The 9,524-nt window shown below is 43.4% G+C and overlaps 1 protein-coding gene across 1 annotated transcript in view; it reads left to right on the top strand.

Moving 5' to 3' along the window:
• Positions 1-3,802: 3,802 nt before the first annotated feature.
• LOC121290111 (pleckstrin homology domain-containing family A member 2-like) overlaps positions 3,803-9,524 on the top strand; it is a 105,370-nt gene continuing 99,648 nt past the window's right edge. The window contains exon 1 of the mRNA XM_041210295.1: positions 3,803-4,245. The gene's annotated coding sequence lies outside the window, so the exon portion shown is untranslated. The remainder of the gene's footprint in view (positions 4,246-9,524) is intronic.

Raw genomic sequence — 9,524 nt, 5'->3', positions numbered from 1 at the left:
CCATAGCAATCTGAAGTCATCTGTGCTGCTTGAATCTGTTTCAACAGAGAGAAAAAACATTTATAAAAAAGGAAATTTGTGGGACAGCTCAGTTTTCTTTTGTTGGAAACATATAATTACAAATGGCACTGCAGATATATAAATGCACATATTTTGACAATACACAAAAGCACAACCATGTAAACATAAATAATGCATCCATGGTAGATACATGTATACGTTATGCATTTACATCAATGCAGTGTTGTCACTCAGGTAATTTTGAAGATTGGAACCAAACTGTTGTGGAAAAATTACACTCCACCACACTTTGATGTTGTGAAATAAGCCTTTTGTGTAACATCCTTATTCATTAGCTTCTTCCTCGAACAGAGGCCAGAACAATCCCCATCCACCACTACTCTCCTCCGTCTGGCTGAACTTGTTCTCACGCTGAACAATTTCTCCTTCAACTCCTCTCACTTCCTCCAAATAAAAGGTGTGGCTATGGGTACCCGCATGGGCCCCAGCTATGCCTGTCTCTTTATGGGGTATGTGGAACATTCCTTGTTGCAGTCCTACTCCGGCCCCCTTCCACAACTCTTTCTCCGGTACATCGATGATTATTTCGGTGCTGCTTCATGCTCTCGTCAGGACTTGGAAAAATTTATTAATTTTGCTTCCAATCTCCACCCCTCCATCATTTTCACGTGGTCCATCTCTGACACTTCCCTTCCCTTCCTTGACCTCTCTGTCTCAATCTCTGGTGATAGACTGTCCACCAATATCCATTACAAACCCACCGACACCCACAGCTATCTCGACTACAGCTCCTCACACCCCACTTCCTGTAAGGACTCCATCCCATTCTCTCAGTTCCTTCGCCTCCGTCGCATCTGTTCCGATGATGCTACATTCAAAAACAGTTCCTCTGACATGTCCTCCTTCTTCCTTAACCGAGGTTTTCCACCCACGGTCGTTGACAGGGCCCTCAACCGTGTCCGGCCCATCTCCCGCGCATCCGCCCTCACTCCTTCTCCTCCCTCCCAGAAACATGATAGGGTCCCCCTTGTCCTCACTTATCACCCCACCAGCCTCCGCATTCAAAGGATCATCCTCCGCCATTTCCGCCAACTCCAGCATGATGCCACTACCAAACACATCTTCCCTTCACCCCCCTTATCGGCATTCCGTAGGGATCGCTCCCTCCGGGACACCCTGGCCCACTCCTCCATCACCCCCTACTCCTCAACCCCCTCCTATGGCACAACCCCTTGCCCACGCAAAAGATGCAACACCTGCCCCTTCACTTCCTCTCTCCTCACCGTCCAAGGACCCAAACACTCCTTTCAAGTGAAGCAGCATTTCACTTGCATTTCCCCCAACTTAGTCTACTGCATTCGTTGCTCCCAATGTGGTCTCCTCTACATTGGAGAGACCAAACGTAAACTGGGCGACCGCTTTGCAGAACACCTGCGGTCTGTCCGCAAGAATGACCCAAACCTCCCTGTCGCTTGCCATTTTAACACTCCACCCTGCTCTCTTGCCCACATGTCTGTCCTTGGCTTGCTGCATTGTTCCAGTGAAGCCCAACGCAAACTGGAGGAACAACACCTCATCTTCCGACTAGGGACTTTACAGCCTTCCGGACTGAATATTGAATTCAACAACTTTAGGTCGTGAGTCCCCTCCCCCATCCCCACCCCCTTTCTGTTACCCCCTTCTTTTTTTTTCCCAATAAATTATAAAGATTTTCCTTTTCCCACCTATTACCATTATATAAAATATAAAAAAAAAACCCACTAGAGCTATACCTTGAGTGCCCTACCATCCATTCTTAATTAGCACATTCGTTTAGATAATATCACCAACTTTAACTTTAACACCTATGTGTTCTATTGTACTATTGTTGTTGACATCTTTTGATGATCTGCTTCTATCACTGCTTGTTTGTCGCTACAACCACACCAACCCCCTCCACCTCTCTGTCTCTCTATCTCTCCGCCCCCCACACACACACCTTAAACCAGCTTATATTTCAGCTCTTTCCTGGACTCGAACTCAAGTTCTGTCGAAGGGTCATGAGGACTCGAAACGTCAACTCTTTTCTTCTCCGCCGATGCTGCCAGACCTGCTGAGTTTTTCCAGGTAATTCTGTTTTTGTTTTTGATCCTTATTCAGAACTTCATCTTATTCATACCAGTGACAGATCTGTAACGACAAGTGCAACATTCTAGTGCTACACACCTCAAGGAGCTGTCTCCAGACATTCAATAACCAATGTTAGGAAGACAAAACCTGAAACTGAATTGCTGGGTGTTCACAACACTTCAAGGAGTCATTGCATTAAAAACTCCCATAGTAGAATTTATTAGAAACCTGGTATTAGCACAGATATTTACAGTTATGCTACACATGGGAGCACACACAATTTAACACACACGCATCTTTCCAGTTGTCAACCCAGTGATGTTTCCCGTTACAGTCGGAGGTCCACCTTCAACTTGCTCAAAAATGGACGATTTTGGCCACTTCAGCTGCAGAAAGCTTTCATAGTCGAAACTAAAATAAAATCAAATAGTCGAAACTGCCCAAACTCAATAATCTCAACACACTGACATGGAATACAAGTAGCAAATACACCCATCCATCACAGTCACACACCCGAACAGTGCACCCGTCGACACATATATTCAATTCACACATCCGTTATGCAGACCATGGATCTGTGCATTGGCGTCCACGTTTCTGCCCAGCACGGACGCTTTCTACCGTCGGTTCTTCTGATGAACTGCTCTGATTGCAAAGACACAAGGCAGATACAGGTTGGGGATGGGGAGAATGAGAGGGGCCTCCAAAAAGCCTCAGGTATCATTTTGAGCCGGACCCTTGCTTGCCATTTGAAAGTTGGCCGCACTTCATGTGCGATGGTGCTTTTTAAGCTGTGGATGCATCAAAACTGCAAAATTCTGCCAATGATTAATTCCCCAAACCTTGCCAGATATATATTTACAACGCTTTTTGCCTAGGAAACCATTTAACTTGGAGAGTGAGAGAATGTGAGCAGATAAAATAAAAAGTTGTATCTTCTGAAATGTTTTCTCATTTTCCCTGCATTGTGTGACTGCACCAATGGTGGGTTTTATTACGGAGATTAAAACAAAAACTAATTTTGCACCACCAGCTGCGTGGCCGGGTTGGCTGATTCGTTGCATTTGGTTAGAAATTGGTGCAAGTTTATCTTGGAGTCATAGGTACAGCAAAGGAGACCATTCGGCCCATCCTGCCTGTGCTGGCTCTTTGCAGGAGCCATCCAATTAGCCCCACTGCCCTGCATTTGTCTTCTCTTCACGGGTTTGCCCCATTGAGTTTTGAAAGTTACTATTGCATCTGCTTTCACTGCCCTTACAGGCCGTGTATTTCGGATCACAACAGCACCTGCGGTAATTTATTTCCCCCCTCTGGGCCTTTCTCCAACGCGATTCCAGTTTGTATTCTTCCCCCCGCCCCCGCCCCCGCCCCCAAACAATTGTGCCTTCTCGACTGCCGAAGAGAGAAGGGGTGATGCAAATAAGATTCAGGGATCCACGGCTGCAGACTGCAGAGAATAGCACACTCTAGTCCGGAATGCCTCGGTTAATCGTTGTGTCTTAGGAAATTTACTAAAAACTTCTGGGGAACCAAGAAATATCGCTGGCCGCAGCTTTTTGCAAAAGTTTTGTAAAGGCTCTCAAAAATGGGGAAGTCAGAAAAGAAGTCTTTATCTTTAACTAAGCCGCACCCACCAGTTAAGTCCAACCCCTTTAAACTCTACTACTTATTTGCATTCAATGACGCTCCTCTCTGTCGACCTAAGTTGCATAGAAACTAGGTAGAACTCTTTTGAGACGCTTTCTTCCCCCTTTCGTCTTTTAACATCTGTAGCTCAAATAATCTGATCACTGGCCCCACTTTTCAGAGAAAAAAAAACAGCGTTGATCTTACAGTTACCAGTTTCCATTTGTAGTTAACGTTTACATCCGGGCTGGGTTGGTTGGTTGGTTAGTTTTGGTGACTGTTGTCTTCATGTAAGTTTCACCCGGAAAAAGCGAGAGAGAGAGAGAGAAATATATATTTTAATCTCCAATTTAATCCCCCCACCTTGCAAAAAGGGTAGAATTTTTTTTCTGCAAAAAAAGAGTTTCAGCTCCACATTCTGATCAGACACGCTCAGTGTTGCCGAGCTGCTGAGAGGCTGCAAGCAACAGATTCCCGTTTCTCATCTGGGTAAGTTCATGATTAACGATCCTTTTACTCCTGTGCAGTGTGTGAACATTTGTATTTTTCAAGGCGCTGCGCCCAGGTTCCTCCGATCGTATTAAGCCGAAGCCAGTAGAGAGGAGACGGTTTAGGTTGCAAGCTCAAGGCGGGCGGGGGGGGGGTTCATTTTCATTGCAAACATTGCAAAGAACTTACGTTTTACTGGGTGCTGCCCTTGTTGCACCATTTAATCGACCCCATTTTTACTCTTATAATTAAGCATTGAAATTTCAGTGCGGAAACCAGTTGACCAGTTGTTAACATTGCAACTTGACGCAAGAGATTCCGTACCAGGGTTGTGAAGATCAAGCAATGCCTGTTGGGTTAACAAAAACTCATGGGTTGCGACTTTAGAGGCTTGTGACATTAGTCTTTTTGACAGTGTGGTAACGTGACAAGCATGCAGCGCTGCAAAGCTCCAAGTTGGTGACAGGGACCAGCTTTTTTTTTTGCCTAACTGTAGAAAATATTTCTGCACTGTCAAGTCCGTGTCAAGAGACTCGGTGTGTGTGTGTGTGTGTGTGTGTGTTGGGGGGGGGGGGGGGAGACGGGGTGGGGGTGGTGGGGTCCAGGGGCAACAGAGCATTAAAATGTCATTTTTTTAAAAAAATTATATAAAATAATGAAGAAGGCCAATGGGATGCTGGCCTTTATATCTAGGTAGCTAGAACACAAGTAGGGCAGAAGTCATCCTTGCACTATACAAAGCCCTGGTTAGACCACACCTAGAGGGTTGTCGACAGTTCTGGGCACCACACCTTCAGAAGGCTATATTGGTTTCGAAGGGAGTGCAGCATAAGTTTAGCAGAATGATACATGATTGAAGTACAGTGAGAGATCGCACAGACTATGATTGTGTCCCCGGGAATTTAGAAGGTTCAAGGAGGGTGATTAGATGAAAATTTTCAAAGTATTAAGAGTACTGGCTGGGTTAGATGGAGAGAAAATATTTTTACTGATTGGGAAGTTGCGGATGAAGGGCCATAGTCTTAAAAAAATAAAGCCAGACCAGTCAGGAGTGAAATTAGGGAACACAGATGGTGGTAGAAGTTTGGAACCCTCTTCCACCAACAGCAATTGGTAACAGGGTCAATTATGAATTTGAAATCTGAGATTGATAGATTTTTGGTAACCACAGAGTCCAAGGGATATGAGATAAAGTGATATACGGAGTTAGATCGCAGATTATTAATGATCTCATTGAATGTTTGAACAGGTTTAAGGGCTAGATGGCCTCTTCCTGTTCCTAGTTTTTGACTGTGCTTCAACTGTAATCTGGGGAACTGCTAGTAATACCCCACCCACGGCAACGGACTTGTGACACCACATAACTTTCATGAGGCAATTGTATCACCCAAATGAGGCATTGTCTCCTGTTAAATCAATGCAAATTCTACAAATTATATAAGTCAGTGGGTATATTGGTTGTACTGTTGAGATCGATGCGGCATTTCTTTATGTGAAAGAACCTTATTTTGTCTGATTTTGTGATTTTAAATCAGGTTGTGACAATTGGCAACTGGCAGTTGCTGACAAGGTGCCGTTCTTTGTGAACCTAAGCTTGGGGTAATGGTCCGTCTCTGAAGCACTGCAGTCCTTGAGGTGCTCGTGCTGCCATGACAGACTTAGGGAGAAGCACTGGCAGAAAGTTAAAACGAAGAGGCATTAAAATGGAGAGGGAAAAATTTGGAGGAGTTGGTTGTCCCTTTTCACAACCTTCCTGATCACCTATTAAGGGCTGGTCGTGGTGGAGGCTTAGGAGCTGGCCACCTACCCACTTAGTTACTGTGAAGACTTAAGGAAAGATAAAAAGAATGCAAGAGAAAGGTGAACATTTTCACTGATGATCGATCAAAGTTAGTAATGGTTATTACAGTTCAACAACAGCAATAACTTATATTTATATAGTACCATTAACGTAGTAAAATGTCTCAAGATGCATTGTCAAAGAAGAGTTGATGCTGATCCACATAAGGAGATATTAGGACAGATGAACAAAAATTTGGTCAAAGAGACAGGTTTTAAGGAGCATCTTAAAAGGAGATAGAGAGGTCAGAGTCAGAGTGGTTTATGGTAGAAATTACAGAGCTTAAAAGTCAGGCAGTAGAAGGTGCATCTGTCCATGGTGCAGCAAGAAAATCGAGCATGTTCAGGAGCTCAGAAGTGGAGGAGCACCGAGATCCTGGAGTTTGAGTGGCTGGAGATTACGGAGGTAGGGAGGGAGTGAGGCCATGGAGGGATTTGAAAACAAGGTTGAGAGTTTTAAAGTCAAGGTGTTGCTTGACCAGGAACCAGTCTAAGTCACGAAGCACAAGGGTGATGAACGAATGGAACTTGGTACAAGTGAGAGCTTTAAATGACCTTTATGGAGGCTGCTTGAATCTATTTGCAATGCTTTCAGGTTACAAAGTATAATGCACTCTTCACAAGCAAGAATGCAATGGAAATTTAACAGATTATTAAAAATGGGGCCAAATTCATACTTGCAGTGGTTGCACAGCATATTACTGGATGTATATTTACACTTTTATTATGACTACGTCATTATACTCTTGACTTGTTGTGCAGGACATACAGACCATATACGAGTGTTGGTTTGAAAAGGTACTAATCAAAAATAAAATGCTGATCAAGATTAAAGCTATGCCCAGTGACATAGTCGTTGAATACACTCAGACACGTGGGTGTGTGTGTGTAATGGGTGAGGTCTCTAGCTACATAGATTTCTTAGATCATTAACAGCATCACTGAATCCATTAGTTACTGCACAGTTACCTTTATATTTCTGCTTCGAGGCAGCTCAAGGAGGAAAAATAGCAAGACTTCAAATAATTCAAGGTATCTGCTTTCGAGTGATCCCAATACATATCCCTCACAGAAAAAGCACAAGCAGATATGTATGTAAGTGCACATTTTGAAATGTGTAGAAATTTCTTGGCATGGATTTTCTCCTAGAGGGTCGTGAGCCTTTGCAGCTCTTTTCCTCAAAAGGCAGTAAAAACAGAGCCTTGGAGTATTTTTAAGGCAGAACTAGATAGATTCTTGATAAGCAAGGGGTTGAAAGTTTATCGGGGTGAGGTAGGAATGTGGAGTTGAGGTTAAATTCAGATCAGCCGTGATATTGAGTGGCGAAGCAGGCTCAAGGGCCAAGTGGCCTACTCCTGCTCCTAATTCATATGTTCGTATGTAAGACATCTTGCATTTGTATCTCTTGCAGCTGTCCTAAATTGCTTCACAGCAATGACTTTGGACATTATGCCTGAAAACGCAGCAACCAACATTGCACACAGCAAGGTCTCACAGGTAGCAATGCAATAAATCACCTGTTAATCTAGTTTTGATGTTTTGCTTCAGGGACATATATTTGGCAAGGATGGGGTAAGAACTCTCTTCTTGGCACAAATGGTGCCTTGGAATAACCTGACAGATAGTTCTACAAGGTGGAACTGCTAATAATGCAATAGTCCCTCAGTGCTCCACTGAAGTGAAGATTTTAGAGCCTTCTTATGCCCAACTAATAGAGGTGAACCAGTTTGATCAGTTGCTTCTATACAATCTCACAATACATTGCTGTCAGAAAGGGTGAAGCCAGTGTTGTCAGTCTGGCAACCACAAACTCCTTTTTATCAAGATGCCTCTGTGTGTACACAGCACTAAAGGGTGTTATTGTTCTGCAGGGCAGCTCTGTTTTGATGTACTCAAACCCATAACCTCATGCACAAAAAGATGAAACAATCTGGTGTTAAAATGGTGACTAGACAAAGCAAGGCAGTTCTTGCAGTGACGCAGTGGCATGTTTGGAGCTGGGAGGGTGTGTATGGAGAGAAGTCTATTGCCAAAAAGAAATGATTGTATCATGCAGTACTTTGAAGAGTTTCATTGTGTCGAGTAGACTGTTAAACACTGTTGCAAGCACGTGACAAGAGTTCTGTTTTCAGCTTTTTCCTCGGAGTTGAAATTCTACCTTTTTTCAAAGGCTGTGATTGAAAAGCAAGCAGTGTTCTCTCTGAATATTTACAGTTATTTGACCCATTTCATTTATTTTAAATACGTTTTTCTGTTTGTTCCTCTTGCTACATTCACTGACTAGTAGTTAGGGGCAGGAATTCTGGCTGATTTTTCAACCCCGTCTCTAAGTAAGAATATCCAATCCCTCCTTGGGGTGAGAAGTAGAGTGGGGAATAAAGCTCAGACCATCCTTGTAAATGTGACTCAGTGATTTTCTGGAGAAATGTGCTGAGTCAGTTTGGGAAGGCATTTAAAATAAGCAAAATGCTGCCTGAAAAATGCAACAAGCTGTGGGATCAGCAGTGTTTATGCCATCAATTTTGAAATTACCAAGTGAAATGTGGCTGCATTTAGAACCAAGAGCTTTAAGATTGTAAAGAATAATGATCTAATCAGCTGTGGTGGTTAGATTGATTAGAAAGAAACCGATATCATGGTTGAATGGTTTTAGTAAATTTCTTGCCTAGATTCCCAATGCTACTTTACAATGACATTTCTTGTGTATTGTCTGGAGTGAAGATGAAAACCCCTTGTTGCTTCCTATTCCACTTCCCCTATCCCACATGCACTTTCCCCCTTGGTTTGGCAATTATCGCAGAGCAGCTTCACCCACCTCCCCCCACCCCCAATCTTACAAATACTGGCTGGTTTTGCCCCAAAAAGATTTTCCTTGGAAAAGCTCTTGCTGCTACCTTCAAAAAGAAAGAACTTGCATTGGTATGGTGCCCTTCAGGACTTCCGGACATCCCAGAGTACTTTACAGCCAATCAAGTACTTTTTGAAGTGTAGCCACTGTTACCCTGTAGAACATTACATTACAATCTCATCTTCCCCTCCCCCTCCCATCTTCATTCTACTCTCCCGTGAAGTGAGATCAGATGAACAAAATCATGTCTCTGAAGGGAAGCTAAGATCTAAATGTCACCTGAAACTCTAACTCGGAAGTCAGGTGTTTTGACAGGGACAGTGTAAACTGCTCCATAAAGAGACAGGGATTTGAATGTGCTGACTTATCTGGGTGAACATCACGAAGTTACAGCGCTTGCTCAAGCAAGTTTTCCTTTCGTAACTATGCCATTGTATTCTGTGGTATCCTGAAGGTTCTTGGAATAACTAACTTCTGAACTTGGCGTGGCTGTTTTGCTTTGGCAAGCTGACAGATGATAACACTAAACAACTTAGTGGAATATCTTTTTATTTGCAATACTTACAATGCTAAGTGCTTTGGCCAAGGGTTG

This window comes from Carcharodon carcharias, chromosome 17 (genome assembly GCF_017639515.1).
Source record: "Carcharodon carcharias isolate sCarCar2 chromosome 17, sCarCar2.pri, whole genome shotgun sequence".
Classification (NCBI taxonomy): Eukaryota; Metazoa; Chordata; class Chondrichthyes; order Lamniformes; family Lamnidae; genus Carcharodon; species Carcharodon carcharias.
The sequence above is the reverse complement of the archived record's forward strand: the minus strand, read 5'-3'. Positions and strand labels throughout refer to the sequence as shown.